The sequence below is a fragment of the Puma concolor genome, chromosome E4, assembly GCF_028749965.1.
Source record: "Puma concolor isolate L17-30 chromosome E4, mPumCon1.1.hap2, whole genome shotgun sequence".
Classification (NCBI taxonomy): Eukaryota; Metazoa; Chordata; class Mammalia; order Carnivora; family Felidae; genus Puma; species Puma concolor.
The window spans coordinates 64,418,628-64,435,955 of NC_141683.1; the positions used below are offsets into that span (position 1 = coordinate 64,418,628).

The following is a 17,328-nucleotide window of genomic DNA, read 5'->3' on the forward strand; positions in this document are numbered from 1 at the left end:
TCCTCACCGTCTTCACCTTGAAGTTCCTGCCCACCTTTCCAGGCCCCCAGAGCCGTGACCGGCCCTTCATGGCCAGCCACCCGTAGCCCACCTTTTCATTCTGCCCTGTTGTTGATTGGGAGCTGCAGACAAACCTATACGTTTCCTAAATAGATCCCTCCTTCTAATCTCCATTCTTCCTGCTGTCCCTATGGAAACAAACACACCCACATCACACCTCACTCCCCGAGTAGCTTGTGACATCAACTCTGTAGGATGAATTTATACTTAGGCCTTAGGTACTGTTGCCTGGAGAAGTATTTTTTCATTGAGCAAAACCTCTGGGCATTTGATGCTGTACATCAGATGCTGAGTTAGGGTCTGGGGGGAGGGGTTCATCAGCCAAGTGGGAAAAGCAGGCACACAGTGTGTCTTGGGCCATGCAGAGCCCAGTCAGGGCTTTTGGAAAGAGGATCTGGCAGAAAGCAAGCAGTGACTGTCCAACATTGAGAGTCTCAAATGCTGGTTGCAACTGACAAAGGAAACGCAGCAGGACAGAGGGATCTTGCCATGTCCTGCACGTGACAGCCCGGGAAATCTCCCCTGCACCTGACCAGTCAAGGTGATTACCCGTACTTGGGAGGCTTGGCTCACGGGTCCTGAGTATTTTCTGCCCGAGACCGGGTGATCTCCGAAGTGTCGACCTGCTCTCAGTTGGGTACAGCCTGGATTGGAACTATTTTGCACGAGCCCAGACGGATGGCAGAAAAAGTGACTGCTGATTGGTTCTTGAGTCCTGCCTTGGTGGAGAGCAGTGGATGGTGAGGGTGACTTTGGGAAAAGCCGAAGATGGAGTGACTTAATATTACCCAAGTTTCACCCTCTGACAATCCTGTTGCCCTCTGTATTTGTGGTGATTTGTACGTATTAGCTGGAGTGCTAGCATGTCTCTGCAATGTGAGAGTGGCTATAAATCCGTTTGTTCAAGATTCTAGCATCCTGGGGCTAATCCTTACCCTTTTAGCTCCATGAGAAGATGATGATTGTACCATCCAGGCAGGGTGTGGTCCTGGGAAGCAAAATGCTGCAAATTGCTTTCGGAAAACATTTGGCTATGATGACCCGAATTGAAAGGTGATAGAGCAATTTGGTTTCACAGAAAGAGATGATTGTGTAAAAGCATAACACCGATGGCAGTTCTTTTTAAATCGGTGTGGAGTGCTGCCCTTGCTAATGGAGAGCACAAGTCTGGGCTGGGCATCTGTGCCTGGTGTTAGATTTCTGCATTTCGTATGCTTCACACGGGGATGGGTTACTGGATTGCAAGTAGGTATATACTCTCGATTTCCTTTTTCTTTTCTTTTTTCTAAGTTTTGTTTGTTTACTTAGAGTGAGCTGGGGAGGGGCAGAGAGAGAGAGAAGGAATCCCAAGCAGACTCCACACTGCCAGCACAGAGCCTGATGCAGGGCTTAAACTAACGAATCACAAGATTGTGACCTGAGCCGAAATCCGGAGTTGGATGCTTAACCAGCTGAGCCCCCCAGGTGCCCCTAGTCTCGGTTTTCTGACTCTATGTGCCATGTTTCTGCAATGGGAATCTTAAATGTTGGAAATGGCTGAGCACCTCTCTGGACGTGCTAAAAGCATCTATTGAATCTTTGGAGTCCCAAAGAATTGTTTTCATTTCCGCTTTCCTTTTACCCACCTAGCTGCTAGCATACACTGCTCCTGTCTCTATAATTGTCCATGAGTCCTATTAGTGTGTTTGACTCACATGTTAAAAGCTCAAAATAAATCAAATAATGCTAATAACATTTTCAGATTTTTATATCTTTTAATTTTTAAGATATATATGTATATTTATTTTTTTAATGTTTATTTTTGAGAGAGAGAGAGAGAGCGCACACGCAGGGGACAAGAAGAGAGAGAGGGAGACACAGAATCCGAAGCAGGCTCCAGGCTCTGAGCTGTCAGCACGGAACCCAATGTGGGGCTCAAACTCATGAACTGTGGGATCATGACCTGAGCCAAAGTCAGACACCCAACTGACTGAGCCACCCAGGCGCCCCTAGGATATATTTTAAAATTATAATGCAAATCTATTTCATATAACTTTAAAACTTTTTTTTAGAAAAACTTTGTAGCATCTTGACTTTAGTAAAAATGATTCTATTTCTCCTCTTGTTACAAAGAGCAAAGGCCAAAAGCCTGCAGGTTTTTTTTTTTTTCTTGTCATAGGTGGAATTGCATCCTCCAAAAAGATGTGTTCAAGCCCTAATCCCCCCTACTTATGGATGTGACCTTAATTATAATTGGGTCTTTGCAAATGTAATCAAGTTTATGATAGATCAGGGTAGGCTCTAATGCAGTGATGGTGTCTTTATAAGAAGAGAGAAGTTTGGACACAGACACAGACACACAAGACAACACTATCTGATCTTGGAGATTGGTGTTATGCTGCTATAAGCCTATGGGTGTGGAGGATTGCTTGCAACCACCAGAAGCTAGAAAGGCAAGGGAGGATCCTTCCCTAGAGCCTTAGGAGGGCACGTGGCTCTGTAGACACCTGGAATTGGGACTCAGAGCTTCTAGAACTGTGAGAGAATACATTTCTGTGGTCTTCAGCAATGCATTCTAAGGTGTTTTATTGAGGCATCTCTGGGAAACTAACACAGCTTCCTTTCCCTAAGCTTGGATCATTAGATGTTGTGTCTCTAATACAGTGTTTTCCCTGTGAAGGCTTTATGAATACCTCTGCTTACATCTGAGACATGTGAGTTGGATCATACGAATGAATCTTCATCTCATGGGATGCACAGAATTCCAGAAGAATGACAGTAGCCAAAACCAAGGCCCCAGTTTGCTGGGTCTTATTGCAACAGCCTTGGGGACAGGCCAGAGAGCCTTGTGCTGTTGTTTGCTACCACAGGTGGGAACTCAGTCTCCCCACGTTGTGTTGCATGGTGGTAATAACTTGGGAATCCCATTACCAGGGATCGGAACGTCTTGAGGGTACCCGTCAAGGACGTGAGATCAATTAAGTGACATCAACAAAGTAGCCTGATGTATCTTCCCTAAATGTAGCTCTTTGGTTTGACCATTGGTTTGGCGAGTTCTATCAAGGAGACAGAGACATCTGATATCATTTCATTGTGTGATGATTTGTGGTTTGCAAGTTTTACCAGGCAGGAAGTTAGGAAGCTCTAATGAGAGGGCAGGTGGTACCTGGTCTCACGGATAAAATCATGAGCCATGAGTTCTGTCTAGATTACAAACACTATTTTATTTTATTTTATTTTGTTTATTTATTTACTTTTTATTTTTTTTTATTTTTGCAAAATTAACCATTATTAAAACTGAGGAACATACTGGCCATAACAAGGCAAAGTGGATAATCTTCTAGCAGGAGATAAGAAAATATATTCCTTTGTAGAGTTTGATCTTTTTGTTGGAAAGATTCATAAGCACTGTACATTTATTGAAGTCTCAGTCTCATATCCAGACTTTATTTTGGTTTTGTTTTTTACTTGTGATGAACTACTGGCTTGGAGACTACAGACTGGGACAGTAGGAAACCTTTAGAACTCAGAACATAATTCAATCAACCATAATAGAAAGATGTAGGATTTCGCCCAGCCCACGGAATGGGGCAGCTAGACAATTGCTAAGTATGCTAAATAAATATAGTATAACCCAGCGAAAGAGCTAACATGTCCACAGGAAGGATATAGTCAAAAGGAAGTAGGCTTCCAAGAAGCAGAATTTTCCCGGAGAGGAACAGGGATGATTTCTGAGGGGAGGTGTCTGCCCTCAGTGATCTTCTGAGCTTCATTCATGTTTAAATTTAGTTAAATTAACATTCCCTCTGGGTAGTTTAATGGCACCTCAAAATTAGTACATCTGAAACCAGTGCAGTTCCCAGTATACAGTAGGTGCTAAAGAAGGTATTTTTTTTATAGATAAATTAATAAATGGCTCATCTTTGCCCACCCACCCCCAAACCTAGTCTCTCAGAATTTCTTTTATTAGTGAATGGCACTGACATTCAGATTAAATTGTCAAGCTAAAAACTTCTGACAATCGGTTCTTTCCTCTGACTCTGCTCTATCTCACTGATCACCTACTGAAACTGCCTAAATTCCCTGAAAAAACCCCATGGCCTCTGTTCTCCCTCAAGCGGGGAGGCTCCGGGGTTCCTACCTGTATGGCCTGACCACCGACTGCAGGCAGCTTGAATCTCTCCCTCCAGTGAAATTCTCACAACCTTTCCTGTCGCTGTATTTAGATTTCTCTCCGCAGACTGATAATCTCCCCCACCTGAAGCCCTTCCTTGCTCCTGTCTGCACACTGCTGCTCATGTTCTGTCTGTTGAGATCCAGCAGAGATGAGACCACGGTGACCGAATGAATGGAAGGAGACCTTGTGGGGTGTGTGTGTGGGGGGGGGGGGCGGTTGCTGTGGACACACAATGTGCCATCTCCACCGTCTCTGGCTGAACTTGGTTTGGGAAGCATCCCCCTGAGGCTGAGGAGAAGCAGTGAGTTCAAGAATGGTCCAGAACAGACACCAGAGGGGTTGGCTGGAAGTGGAGTAATGGAGGTGAGAAGTGTCTGTTATTGTAAGCCTCGGGCAGATACTTTTTCAGAAGCAGAGGCGTGTCCATTTAAAATAAATTGGCATTGTGACACTTTGGGTGTGCACTGCCCTGTGTTGTGCACCCCGTCACCAGGGTGAGGGGTGCATTCAGGAGTGGGGTGGACCAACAAACCATTCAGAGGGGGGCTACTACAGCTCTCTCTTCTTCCCTCGCCACAAATGTGCCTTGTAGGTGGAGAGAAAGCACCTGATGGAGTGAAGGTCTCCCTCCACCCCCACCCCGAGGGCTATAGACCTCCCCATGGGAGGAGAACTTTTGGCACCCCACAAAGACTGCTGGGTGGAGCTGGAGACCCTCTGCCCCAGAGAGGAAACAATGGTCCTGCCTGGAGTCTGTCTCTGGCCTGGATCCTGTGTCCCGCATTACAATCCTAATCAGCATAACTAAGGAAGTCCCTTGGTGAAAGCCATAGTACCATGACAGAACTTTTATTTATATATATTTTTAATGTTTATTTATTTTTGAGAGAGAGAGAGAGAGAGAGAGAGAGAGACAGAGTGAGTGAGGGAAGGGCAGAGAGACAGGGAGACACAGAATCCGAGCTGTCAGCACAGAGCCTGTCGTGGGTTCAAACTCATGAACCGCAAGTTCATGACCTGAGCAGAAATCAAGAGTCTGATGCTCAACCAACCGAGCCACCCAGGCACCCCCATGATACAACTTTTTGCTCACGCTTAAATGTGTAGTTTATTGTCTATGACTGAAAGAGCTCTGCAATAAGTGGGGCATGTGGTAATTAGGACATTCCTGGCACCGAGCAAGTTCTGGAAAAAGGCAGGTGGGTGATGTGTAAGCACCGTGAACCTCTCCACCCAGCTTTACCTGTGCACCTTGCTCCAGTCCTCCAGGCTATCATGGGTGCTCCCAACAACCGTAGGCATGGGGCTCTCGGCAAGTCAGCAGGTGCCAAATTCTAGTTTCCTTTTGTCAACTATGAGTAGACCTTGGGCCCTACCACATTTGACTTTGATCCTAGGCAATATCCAGGGTCAGATAAGGCTGAGTTGGCTCAACACATTGATTGAAATGAGTAACTGCCCTAAAACCTGTTAAGTGAACCCTGGTGGGAACTTAGGTCAGTCTTCTGAAGACCTGGCATCTTTTACCAGTGATACCATTTGTTGATAGACAGTCTGTGGTAGAATCACTTTTATTCTCTAGAATGGTGGTTACCTAATCCTCGCCTGTGGAAGAGGGCCATTCTGTGGCTAAGTTATTGACATTCCATAAGGAGTAAAATAGAAGCTATGGAGAGTCTCTCCATTAACTTCGGCATACTCACTTTGTCTGGATTATGTCTTTCGTATATATTCTGGAGTTTGAAAATGCCCTTTCTACCTCAATCCAAGCATGAACAACAGACAATTCCAGAATGTAGGGCATTCTACAAGACAGCTTGCCTAGATTATTCAAAAGAGTCAATGTCATGAAAAACAAATGATTTTTTTAAAACACATGGATCAGAATATACTGAAAAGATATAGCAACCAAATACAGTATATGGAATTGGATTAAATCTCAAATGGGAAAAAAAACTGTATTTTTGAAAGAATTGGTGAAATTTAAATATGAACTGTTTATTAGGTGACATTGAATTCTTGTTAACTTTCATGGGACAACAGTACTGTTGCTGTTTTGGAGAATTAAAAAAAATTTATATTTATTTATTTTGAGAGAGAGAGAACACTTGCATGCAAGCAAGGGAGGGGCAGAGAGAGAGGGAGAGAGAGAGAATCCCAAGCAAGCTTCACACGGTCAGCACAGAGCTGATGCAGAGCTCGAACTCAAAAACCACGAGATCATGACCTGAGTTGAAATCAAGAGTCGGACCTTAACAGACTTAGCCATCCAGAGCCTCAGAGAATTTTTTTTCTTATGGATTCAGGACAAAGTACTCAGGAGCGAAGCAGCATGACGTCGTAACTTTCAAATGGTTCTGCAGAAAGAAAAGGTGGAGATAAAGCAAATGTGGATAATTTAAAGAATTCAGGGGATGGATATTCATTGCGATGTTATTTCAGCTTTTCAATAGGACTGAAAACTTAAAAAATAAAAAGCAGGCAGAGAAGACTCAATTACTCTTGATAAAGCGTTTTATTAGCACTACATGTTTGAACTGTGCTCTCTTGCATGATGTGAGCTACTTTAAAATGTGAATGTTTTGGAAACAAACAGCTCAACACTCCCTTTTCCTTTATAAAATTATAGCCAAGGATAATACTTGTGTTGTATTAACATTCAAAATAAAAATTTGGGAACTCCTCATTGCTACTTCTATGTTTTTTTCTTCTTAATGTTACTGGCCCGTGGAATCTAGATGTCTAGCGAGTGCTGCCCCAGCACTTGGCTTGTGCTGTTTGGTTCTACAACATTCTTTGTGTCATGGAACGTATGGAAAATGGTAATATGTGTATGGCCAATGGGGTGAGGCTGCTAATGTCTGAAGGCAACTAGCTCAAAAGCTCTGGCTGCCCCAAGATGAAGGTATCGCCATCTTGGCATCCATGAGCCACCTGGGCCACACAAGTGTACCATTGTCACAGGTTGGGAAACCTGCATAAAATGTGTTTTACATACAATTTGAAGTGTTTGCTTGAAAAAAGCTATCTAGGGGTGCCTGGGTGGCTCAGTCAGTTGAGCGTCCAGCTCTTGATTTTGGCTCAGGTTATGATCCCAGGTTCGTGGGATCAAGCTCCACATTGGGCTATGAACTGAGTGTGGAGCCTGCTTGAGATTCTCTCTCTCTCTCTCTCTCTCTCTCTCTCTCTCTCTCTCCTTCTCACTCAGTTCCTCTCTCCTGCTTGTGCATGCACACTGTCTCTCTAAAACAAAAAAACCACAAAAAGCTACCTAGTATATGTCCAACCCACTGTGGATTCATACTTAGGATACAATGAACAGGGTTTAGGTATCATCATGTATCTGCAGTCGCCCTAAATGCCAGCACAGTGACTTATCTCTAACATGTTTCTGTCTGCATCAGGCATTCCAGCACTTGTTATGATGGATCTTGAGTTGTAACGAGGTTAACTACAAGGCAAACTCCTACAGGAGCATATGGAGCAAACTCAGGAGCTAATGTTCTATCTCTGGCTTTTGTGATTCAGTCCAACTTGAACGCATTGCCATGAGGCAAGAGATGAGTCTGAAAGCAGAAGCCAAGAAAGGACAAGTTAACCCAGTTTGATCCAAACCTTTTTCATGAAGTAACATTTTGCATTTAAAGCTCAGCATTCTGAAGTTCTAAATAATTAATTTAAATGTATTTAAATGTCTCTGTTATGAGGCTGCTTTAATGAAGAGAAAAGAGCACTACTGGGCTTACAAAGTGGTTTCTTAACTCTCCTGGTGCATCTGGATAGCCTGGTGAGCCTCTTCAAAACACACACTCCTGGGTCTTTATTCCTAAGAGGTTCTGATTCAGTTGGTCTAGCATTGCCCACCCTGGTGATTGATAATAAAAAATGGAAGTCTAAAGTGCTTTACAAATATGAGACACTCATTTCATTATGTAACTACTATAATTTCCTTCCTGTCTTCTCCTCCTAATTTCTGGACATGGTTAACTGGTTCCATTTGGAATGGCATTTTTCTTCTGGAATCCCTGCGGTCTTATTCTTTCTATTGCTCAGCAAGGACCCGGGTCCTGTATTAGAGACACATCTAATTATCCACATTTAGAGAAAGGAAGCTGTGTTACTTTCTCAGAGCTGCAGCAATAAAACACCCTAGAATGCATTTCTGAAGACCACAGAAATGTATTCTCTCACAGTTCTAGAAGCTCCAAGTCCCAATTCCAGGTGTCTACAGAGCCATGTGCCTTCTTAAGGTGCTAGGGAAGATCCTCCCTTGCCTTTCTAGCTTCTGGTGGTTGCAAGCAATCCTCCACACCCATTACCTGTGGTTAGCTCCAAAGAGATAACTGGGAAGTATCTGCATGAGAATGTGTGAACACGCTACTGACTGAGAGTGTGTTTTCTTCCTGAAGCCAAATATTGCTGTTGCTGTGGCCTCTCTTAGTCTAGATTAATCATGCCTTTGCTTCCTTCCATTCATATGGGCACCTCCGTGTTCTCTGCATTGACTACATATCTACATTGTGTGCCAGGTAGGATACAGAAAACAGTTGGGTCATTGCTTAACTTCAGAGTCTCATTCCAACTTCCTTTTTTGTAATACAAATTTGATGGTCCAGCTAAAAACCTGGAAATAAGATTATTTATTTATTTTTTTAAATGTTTATTTTTTTAAATTTATTTTGAGAGAGAGAGCACACGCTCGTGAGTGGGGAGGGGCAGAGAGAAGGAGGGAGAGAATCCCAAGAAGCTTCTGTGCTGTCAGCATAGAGCCCGACCATGGGGCTTGAACCCAGGAACCATGAGATCATGACCTGATTCAAAATCAAGAACCAGACATTTAACTGACTGAGCCACCCAGGTGACCCAAAAGTGTGACTTTAAATTGATGCTGAAGTCTCAGCATCAGAGCTGATACAGCCGCCGTATCCTAGATACAGCTTGTATGATATAAGAGAATAAAAATCCCACAGATCCAAGTATCCTAATCATGAGGAGGAGGAGGGCTAACTCACAGTGTTTACTGTCTGTCAGACCCTGTTGTCAATTCTTTCTGCCAATTGACGCACTTAATCTTCAAACTTCTTTGGGTTCCATACAATTACTATCATCTGTATTTTACAGTTTACACATGACGAACCTGAAGGTAGGTTTTCTCTGCACTTGATTTTGCCATTAATAAGTTGTGTGAGCTCGGATATGCTCTGAGTACCTGTTTTCTGATTGGATTAGTGGGTCTGTACTAATGATCTCTGTTCTCCTTGTTTCCAACCAAGACAACCCACTTCTATCCGTTTATCTTACTGGTTTGGTGCAGTGATTTATTCTTTTCTGTCCTTGCCTTGCTTTGTTTTCTATTACCCTCTTTCCCTACTTCCTCAAACTGTTCGACATTTTGACAGTCTTTCACTTCTAGGCGTGGATAGCTCACCTACGTGTATTAGCCCTGGAGTTCGGGGACTATTTAGGAGCTGAATATAAGGCTTGGAACATTAGTGAGTCAAACAATGTCGTTTTCCTGAAAATAAGTAATCAGGTGGTGAAAATGACAGCAATAGTGCTGATGGAGCCATGGCCCCTCAGTGTGGTTATTGCCATCTTTGATAGCATTTTCCTAAATATTGCTGTCATAACTGCTAGTGTACTTGTGATTTAAAGAGTCAGAGTGTACTGATGCCCCTACTGATGAGGGAACGACATTAGGATTTGTGTTCTTCCAAAATTGAAAGTGTGGACAGTGGGATTGAGGAAGTAGTAGAAACGTAGTCAAGAATTTTAAGAGGCCCAAGGTGCTCTGTTTACTCCAAGTAGCTAGAAGATCAATGCACAGTAAGTCCATGGTGACTTACTCATTCCAGAGAAACAACTATCTAAAGGGGAAGCTAACTGTCATGAGAGCAAATTTCAAAGTCATTTGGATCTTTTTATCTGCATGTCATTGAAATGTGTGGTTTTCTATTCTTTACCAGCAGATCTGAATGTTCTCATGGTCACCATATTAAAAACTTATGTAAAACAAAAGGCCTGATAGGTGATGAAAAATATTCTCAGCTGTGTATGCCTCCATGGCACTTGTGACACTCGATTCTGTATTTTACATGAAACCTTGAAGTTTATGGATTCCTCCAAGTATTCAAATGACTCACATCAATGAAGGCGGTAAATATGTTGGGCCAAAACACCATCGGAAACATCTTTGTCAGCAGGGAGCAGAAGTTATATTAATTAAAATGTTCTGGGAAGATACAGGGTACACTCCCAACGAATCATAAAACTATTTTCATCCTAATTACGGATGTTCCCTCTTGGCATCTTGGAACATAGGGAATTAGAATAAAAAAGTCTGTGGCATTTCTAGAAGTAGGGTCAGCATACTCAGACTTGATCTCTCAAGTTAGGAACTTGGGCATATTTTGATAGAAAGCCACCATTTTACTTAATCAATGTTCATTCAGTCTCCTCTCTACGTTCAGGGAAGATTATAAAAAGGTATGGAGTGAAAAGATCAGAAACAAATGAAATTTGGGTAAGAGAGTGAAGGACTCGGGATACTGAGAAATGATCACTGACCCCATAAGGGGAAAGTATGATTGAATCGAGGGTATTCTACCCATACAGGAATACTGGCATGTCCTGAAACCATTGCCCATGTGTGTCTGGACTCTCAGCCTACAGACCCTTGTCTGGGAAGAAATGAGGTCACTAGGATTTTTAGCCTAAGACCTAGACAGATTCATTTGTTTTAGGGTAATTTGGTAATTCCCTGTGGAAGCTTAGTGTTTACTGTGTGGAGTTTGAAACCTCATAAAGCTGTTGAGACATCTCCTCACTGTACCTTGCCACATGCATAGACTGAGTACAAATGTTTGGATGTAATCGTGAGCCATTTTATCTGTTGTCAAGAACGTCGCCATTAATGCTTTGAAGCACTGGTGAATGGTTACAACTTTCATCATTGGAAACAGCAGGTTAAATAATCCAAGTTGAATAAACAGGAGGTAGTGTGATGTCCTCTGGAGCTCACATTCCTTAGTAAAGCATCAATTTTCATATGACAGACTCTGGGTTCATCCTCCATATCTGAAAATGATTTGAGAGGAAAGAATCTGGTGTAAAGTTTGGAGATTAAGTGTTAGTGCTCCTTAAGAAAGGCCTTTCGAAATGAGAACAGAAAAGAAAAAAGAGAAGAGAAGAGGAAAACACTACTTTTGGGTTTGCAATGATATAGAATACTGAGCTTTTGAGTATGAAAATACTTTTTTTGTTGTTTTTCAACCTTACAGATGAAAGCGCATTCTTATCCAAAGAATGGTTTGTGTTGGCACTGGTAGAATTGACATTTGAGAGAAGAGAGAGAGTTAGCTTCTGGCCAGAGCATAAGCTCCTGACCTTGCTTCCTTCCATCAGTAAGTGGCCAGTGCAACAGCCTGGCCCTACCCCTGCATGCATCCTTGGTTAATACTAACCCTAACCCAGAGAAGGGGAGTGGATGACACACACATCAATCCACACATGTAACTCTGTCAATTAAAGACCAATAAACAGACAGCCTAATAGAACATTATGCCATAGATTACTCTAATCGGCTAGACATATTGATTTTTGCACATTCTCAATTTGTTTATCTGAACGAAGTTATTCTTTTTTAATTAGCTCGCCAATTTATTGTTGTGTCCCACAGCTTCTGCAATATTTTCTTCTATACAGGACAGGCCCTGCCACAATGAACGCTGAACTGGTTACTGAGAATGAGTTTAATATGATCAAGAGGACATTGACCAACTTTATGTTGCTAGATAAAGTTGCAGTGGCAAAAAAGATTGGAGAGCGCGATGTGAAATGGTTGTAAGGGGGATTTTTGCCTGGATTCCATCTAAATACGTCTCAAAAAATTGTAAAATAGAATCTACCAGCTAAAACTAATGAGCACAGAACTGCATTGATTTGGCCCAGGGTGGACAAATAGAACATCTGGCATATTTGGCACCAATGACACAGCTGGCATTGTTGGAAACGTCTCTGCAGAAGGTACAGATGCAGAAATGGGAGAATTGGTACAAACAGTGCAGATGGAGCAGTTGGAGCAGATGACAGTGGGCAGAGCTGGCGAAGCTGGCACAGGTGTCATAACCTCAACAGCTGGCACGGGTTGTGACAATCCTGGGATTTCTTAGTACGAGGCACATGTTCATTTTGGCTTTGGCCGCAAAGAGATAAGAGCATTTTATAATTAGTAAATGTGCCATTTGAAAAAGAACTTCCCCCCCCTCCCCATCCTTAAGGACATCTACCTCCAACTGTTAAAGCTTGGGATATAGAGCATTTTTGCAAATTAGAATTTCCTGGAGAAAGCCATAATTGATAAATGCAGATTTCAGAGAGGAGGCAATTCGATATTTTTGTTCTGACAGAGATGAAATCCATGAATGGGATTTCTTCGCTGTAGTTTTGCGGGAAAGAAAGGTCAGATTTGGGGAAATGAATGTACACTTTGCATTTCCGCCATGATTTGTTATCAAATTAGCTGCTATTTGTTTCCGAAATAGAGAGAATATTTCCCAATTGTATGAAATTTCCTGGAGAATCATGCTTGAAGACGTGGTTCAGAATTGGAAACCGGTCGGCAGAACAGGTTGGGAAAACAGAAAAAAATGCTGGAATACATAATATGGAGAAATCATGAATTGCCACTTTCAAATACCAGTGGGACTTGGCTCTAATTTCATTTAAAATGCTATAATTTGGGCTTGAATTAAAAATACAATATAGTATAATCTTTTGGGCAACGACATTTAATGCCAGATGAAAAGTTGTATGAACAAAGCAACTTGTTTGTCAGTGGCTAGAAATATCACTGTAACAAAAGTCCGTTCAAAAAGTCTAACAAAAGTATGGGAAAGCCAAAAAGTATTACCTAATTATAAAATAATAAAAGCATAAGAAAGGATTCAACAATGGGTTCTTAAATTTATATGTATGTTCTCTTGAACATAGTAGGTGCTTCCTAATCTCTGAGGAATAAATGAACCTATGGTCTAAGAAGCACCAATAACCAGAACTTGAAAAAATCAATCATTACCTTCTATATCAATGACAAATCTTCCATTAGGAAGAAATAAAGTGAATTAGGTCAGTCCTCCTTAAAGTCTTGAACTTGGCATGTACATTTTAGCCAGCTTCCTTCCCCGAAGCAAAATCATATTGTGAAAGATTAGTGGGATGTTATGTACTCTCTGTCCTCAAGTAAACCCGAAATTCTTTAGGTTTTCCAGTTCATATTGAACTAAAATCAGCATAATAAATCATCTTCTGGTCGTAATCAGTGCAACACGGTGAGAATGTTTTATGTGTGTTTTGAGACTTTAGGGAAACTCCTACCATAAGGGTTAATTATTTCAAACTGGATGTCAAATTCTTGACCATTAAAAACATACTGTCTTTGTTTCCAGATGACCTTTGCATATTGTTACTTATAGTTAATTAAAAAACAAACAAAAAACCCAACAACTGTGGAAAGTCATTTAAGCATATTCAGTTTCAATTTCCCCATTACTTCAACTTTGTTATAACCTCATGTTGAACCCAACTAAACTGTTCTTATTATTCAGAACTTTCCATCACTTAACATTAGTTCATTTCTTGACTGAGATGACAAAAGTGTTTCTGCTTAACACAGATGAAATACCTTAATTTGTTAACTGTACTTCTGTGACATAGAGCAAGTAAGAGAGGAGGAGGGAAGAGGGCTTACTGTTCTCTCCGGGCACGAAGATGACGACAGTTGAATCAGTTCAGATGAACAGGCTGGAAATGTCCACCTTGTACCTCTTTGCCTGGTTTGAAACACCGCTTCGTGGCTGAACCCCAGATGAGCATTGCTTCTGATCAATAAACACCCTGTGAAAGATGATCAACTCAGGAAAGTAAAAAATAAAGGTATTTCCAGGATTTGGCGTCCGAGGGGTCGGCAAGAGTGTTTCTGAAGGATGAGCGTGAGGGTGAGTCATTCCTTTGAGCCTCTGCCTTCCTCAGGAATTAAACGAAAATTAAACATGAGAGATGCAGTCTGCTGCAGCAATGTGATTCCTTCATCATTGTCCCAGCCACTGTCTATTTCTAAGCACATTGAACTTTCCGATTTATTGGCGTCTCATCTTATGTAAATATCCTTTTCCTTCTCTTAGCGCCAAGACATCAGGATGTGCCTTCATTCCGCCCTTCAAACAGTTGCTGCGCATTATGTCTCTCCACCATCACTGGGACAGCTTCTCTTCTCTGCACGTGGCAACCTGGGATATGGTTTTTGCTTAGACTTAAAAAAAAATCTATCTGTTAGTAAATTAAGCATATCCGTTTTATATAAAGCCACTTAGAAATGCGAACAAAAACCCAAGGGAAATCTATATATTAATTTCAAGAACTGAGGGACATTGTTTCCTGCCACCTTCCCTGCATTGTCCCGATGGTCCCCAACTCCTCTTTGGGGTCATGAGCGTCCACCCACCCACTGGGTCTGGCACCAAGCTTGTTTGTGAGAAGGCAATGCTTTCCCACCTGGGGCCTGCTGCAGAAAGCTGGTTGTTGAGATTCAACAATGCAACACTAAAGTGACGCAGTCTTGATAGCCTGTTGGAAGTGGGGAAAGAGGGGAGGACAGACAGGTAAGGATTAGGGGGAGTCATTTATTTTTTTCTTATGGAAATCAGAGTAGACCCGTACAGAGATTAGTGGGTTATTGTCTCACTGCAGTCAGAACTGAGATGATTATTAGTGATTTGTAGTGTAGAGCTTGCAACATTTATTTAAGCTATGATCCATTCCCCAAAATGATTATGCTGGCAACTATCATTGTGTGCTGTGAATAAACAAGTCACTGAAGTATAGATACATTTACTCATATTTTAAAATATTTTAGTACAAAAAAAATTAACAACTTACAAAAGAAGTAGATAGACTAGAATAATGAGCTCTCGGGTATCCATCACCTGGACTTAACAATTATTACTATTTTGTCAATTTTGCTTCATCTCTCTCCCTGGTCTCCACACACACTTTCCCCTTCCCTTTCCTGGAGTATTTTAAAGCAAATTCAGAATGTCACTTCACCTTGAAATACTTTGCTATTCATCTCTAACAGACCAGGGAAACTTCTTGAAACACAATGGCCAAAAATAACAATATTTCTTGATATCATCTCATTCCTGGTCCATCTTTAGAGTCCCATACTCTGAGGCCCTTATGTGTTTTTATGGCTAACATGTTTGAAGAAGATCCCAAACAGGGTCCTGATAATGTCTCTTAAGTTTATCTTAGTCCCTCTCTTTTTGTTCCATTGATAGTTGGATAAACCAGGTTATTTGTCCTTACTATGTCCTAAACTCTGAATTTGATTAGTTGCTTCCCTGTAAAGATATTTAACCTGGCCCCCTATCCCTGTATTTCCTCTACACTGGTATGTGCAGCTGTAGGCTTACTTAGATTCAGGGTCAAGCTTTAGGCAGGAACATTTCATCATTGGCGCTGTGTCATTACTTCCTATTGTATCATGGAGCATACAGTATCTGGTTGTCCACTTTCCGTGATGCTAAGACTGGTTGGCGAGTTCAGGTGTATATACTCTTGGTCCTTCAGACTATATTCATCAATTCTCAAGCTTCTTTCCTGATACGGATTTCTCAATATCTTTGTATAATCACCAGGGAGTCCTTCAATTGTTAACAAAAAATCTTTGATATTCTTTTTAAAGACTTTTTTTTTAATGCTTATTTATTTTTGAGAGAGAGCCAGTGGGGAAGGGGCAGAGAGGGGAGACAGAGAATCCCAGGCAGGTTCAGTGCTAACAGCGCAGAGCCCAACGTGGGGCTCGAACTCATGAACTATGAGATCACGATCTGAGTCAAAGTCAAGAGTCGGACACTTAACTGACTGAGGCGCCTTGGTGTTCATTGTATTAGAGAAATGCCACTGGGCAGCGTCAAGTTTCCACAGACACACACACACCCCTGGAACTTTTCCATCAAATACATATACACTGTTGGAGGCTAAAGCTAAATTATAACATGCTTTGTATGTCTAAATGCACAGGCCATTTGCAGGTTGACCAATGAATAATAGTAGAACAGATTCCTGATCAGATAGCAACTATAGTAATTAAGTATTTGTCGTCTGGTTAATTTCAGCCACATTTCTCTTCATGGGCATGTGACCAGTCTACAAATGATATGTCCAGTAGTTTCAGGAATGCTGATGACTAAAGAATTTAACTATTCTATTCCATTATTCATTATTTGGAAATTCATCATTGTGACTGTCAAATATTTGATAATTTAAATATGGTACGACTTGTTTTTTATGGCACATCATTGATAAAGAAATAGAATAAATGGAAATATAGAAAAATATGTAGATACATGATTCCAAAATATAAACATTCAGATTAAAAGCTTCTGATAAACTGCATAGTAAATTTGATTGTTTGGTTGCCACAAAATAAATGCAATTAGAAGTATGTGCAATTACGTATTTCTAACGTTTTAATATCTTTAGTTCTTATGTTTCCTATCTGCTTGAAAATGGAAGTGTTGATATCACTGGTCTAGGGTTAATAATATAAAATCCAGTGTTTTTCTAGTGCTGACTAATAGGAACTGTAAACGCTGTTGGTAACAATGAACCATTTCAAGTTTTTGCGAAGCCTTAATTATGAAAAATGTCTTATTTCTGCAGGAAGTCTGAGGCTTTGCTGCCATTATTTCATTTGATCGTGGCTCCTACCCTGTGGGGGAGGGCATTTGAACAGACAGAGCTGTGACAGAAGGTCACATGTGGTAGGCGAGGCCACAGAAGCAATAAAGGACAAAGACTTCCATCAGGATCACTGCTAAATCCAGTTTGAATTTACTGCATTCTGTTCTAGAAAGAAAGTATTTAACTTCCTGCTGCCCGCAGAGCTTCAATTATTCTGAAGCCTAGGCCTGTCCGGAAGTGCTGAAGAAGCTTCCGGTTTGAACGTGCTCCCGGAAGTTCCAGGGAGATTCCGTCAACAGCTTTACACAAGCTTCTCTCTGCGCACCTGGCAGAGGACATTTGATTGCCTCGTAATTCTCTTCTGTCTC

General features: G+C 41.6%; 1 long non-coding RNA gene across 1 annotated transcript; it reads right to left on the minus strand.

Moving 5' to 3' along the window:
* Positions 1-11,086: 11,086 nt before the first annotated feature.
* On the minus strand, positions 11,087-14,681 carry LOC147572735 (uncharacterized). Its single transcript, XR_015245781.1, has 2 exons — positions 13,965-14,681; positions 11,087-12,410 (listed from the first exon to the last, which is right to left on the minus strand). It is a non-coding gene; the product is annotated as an uncharacterized LOC147572735 (long non-coding RNA).
* Positions 14,682-17,328: the final 2,647 nt, after the last annotated feature.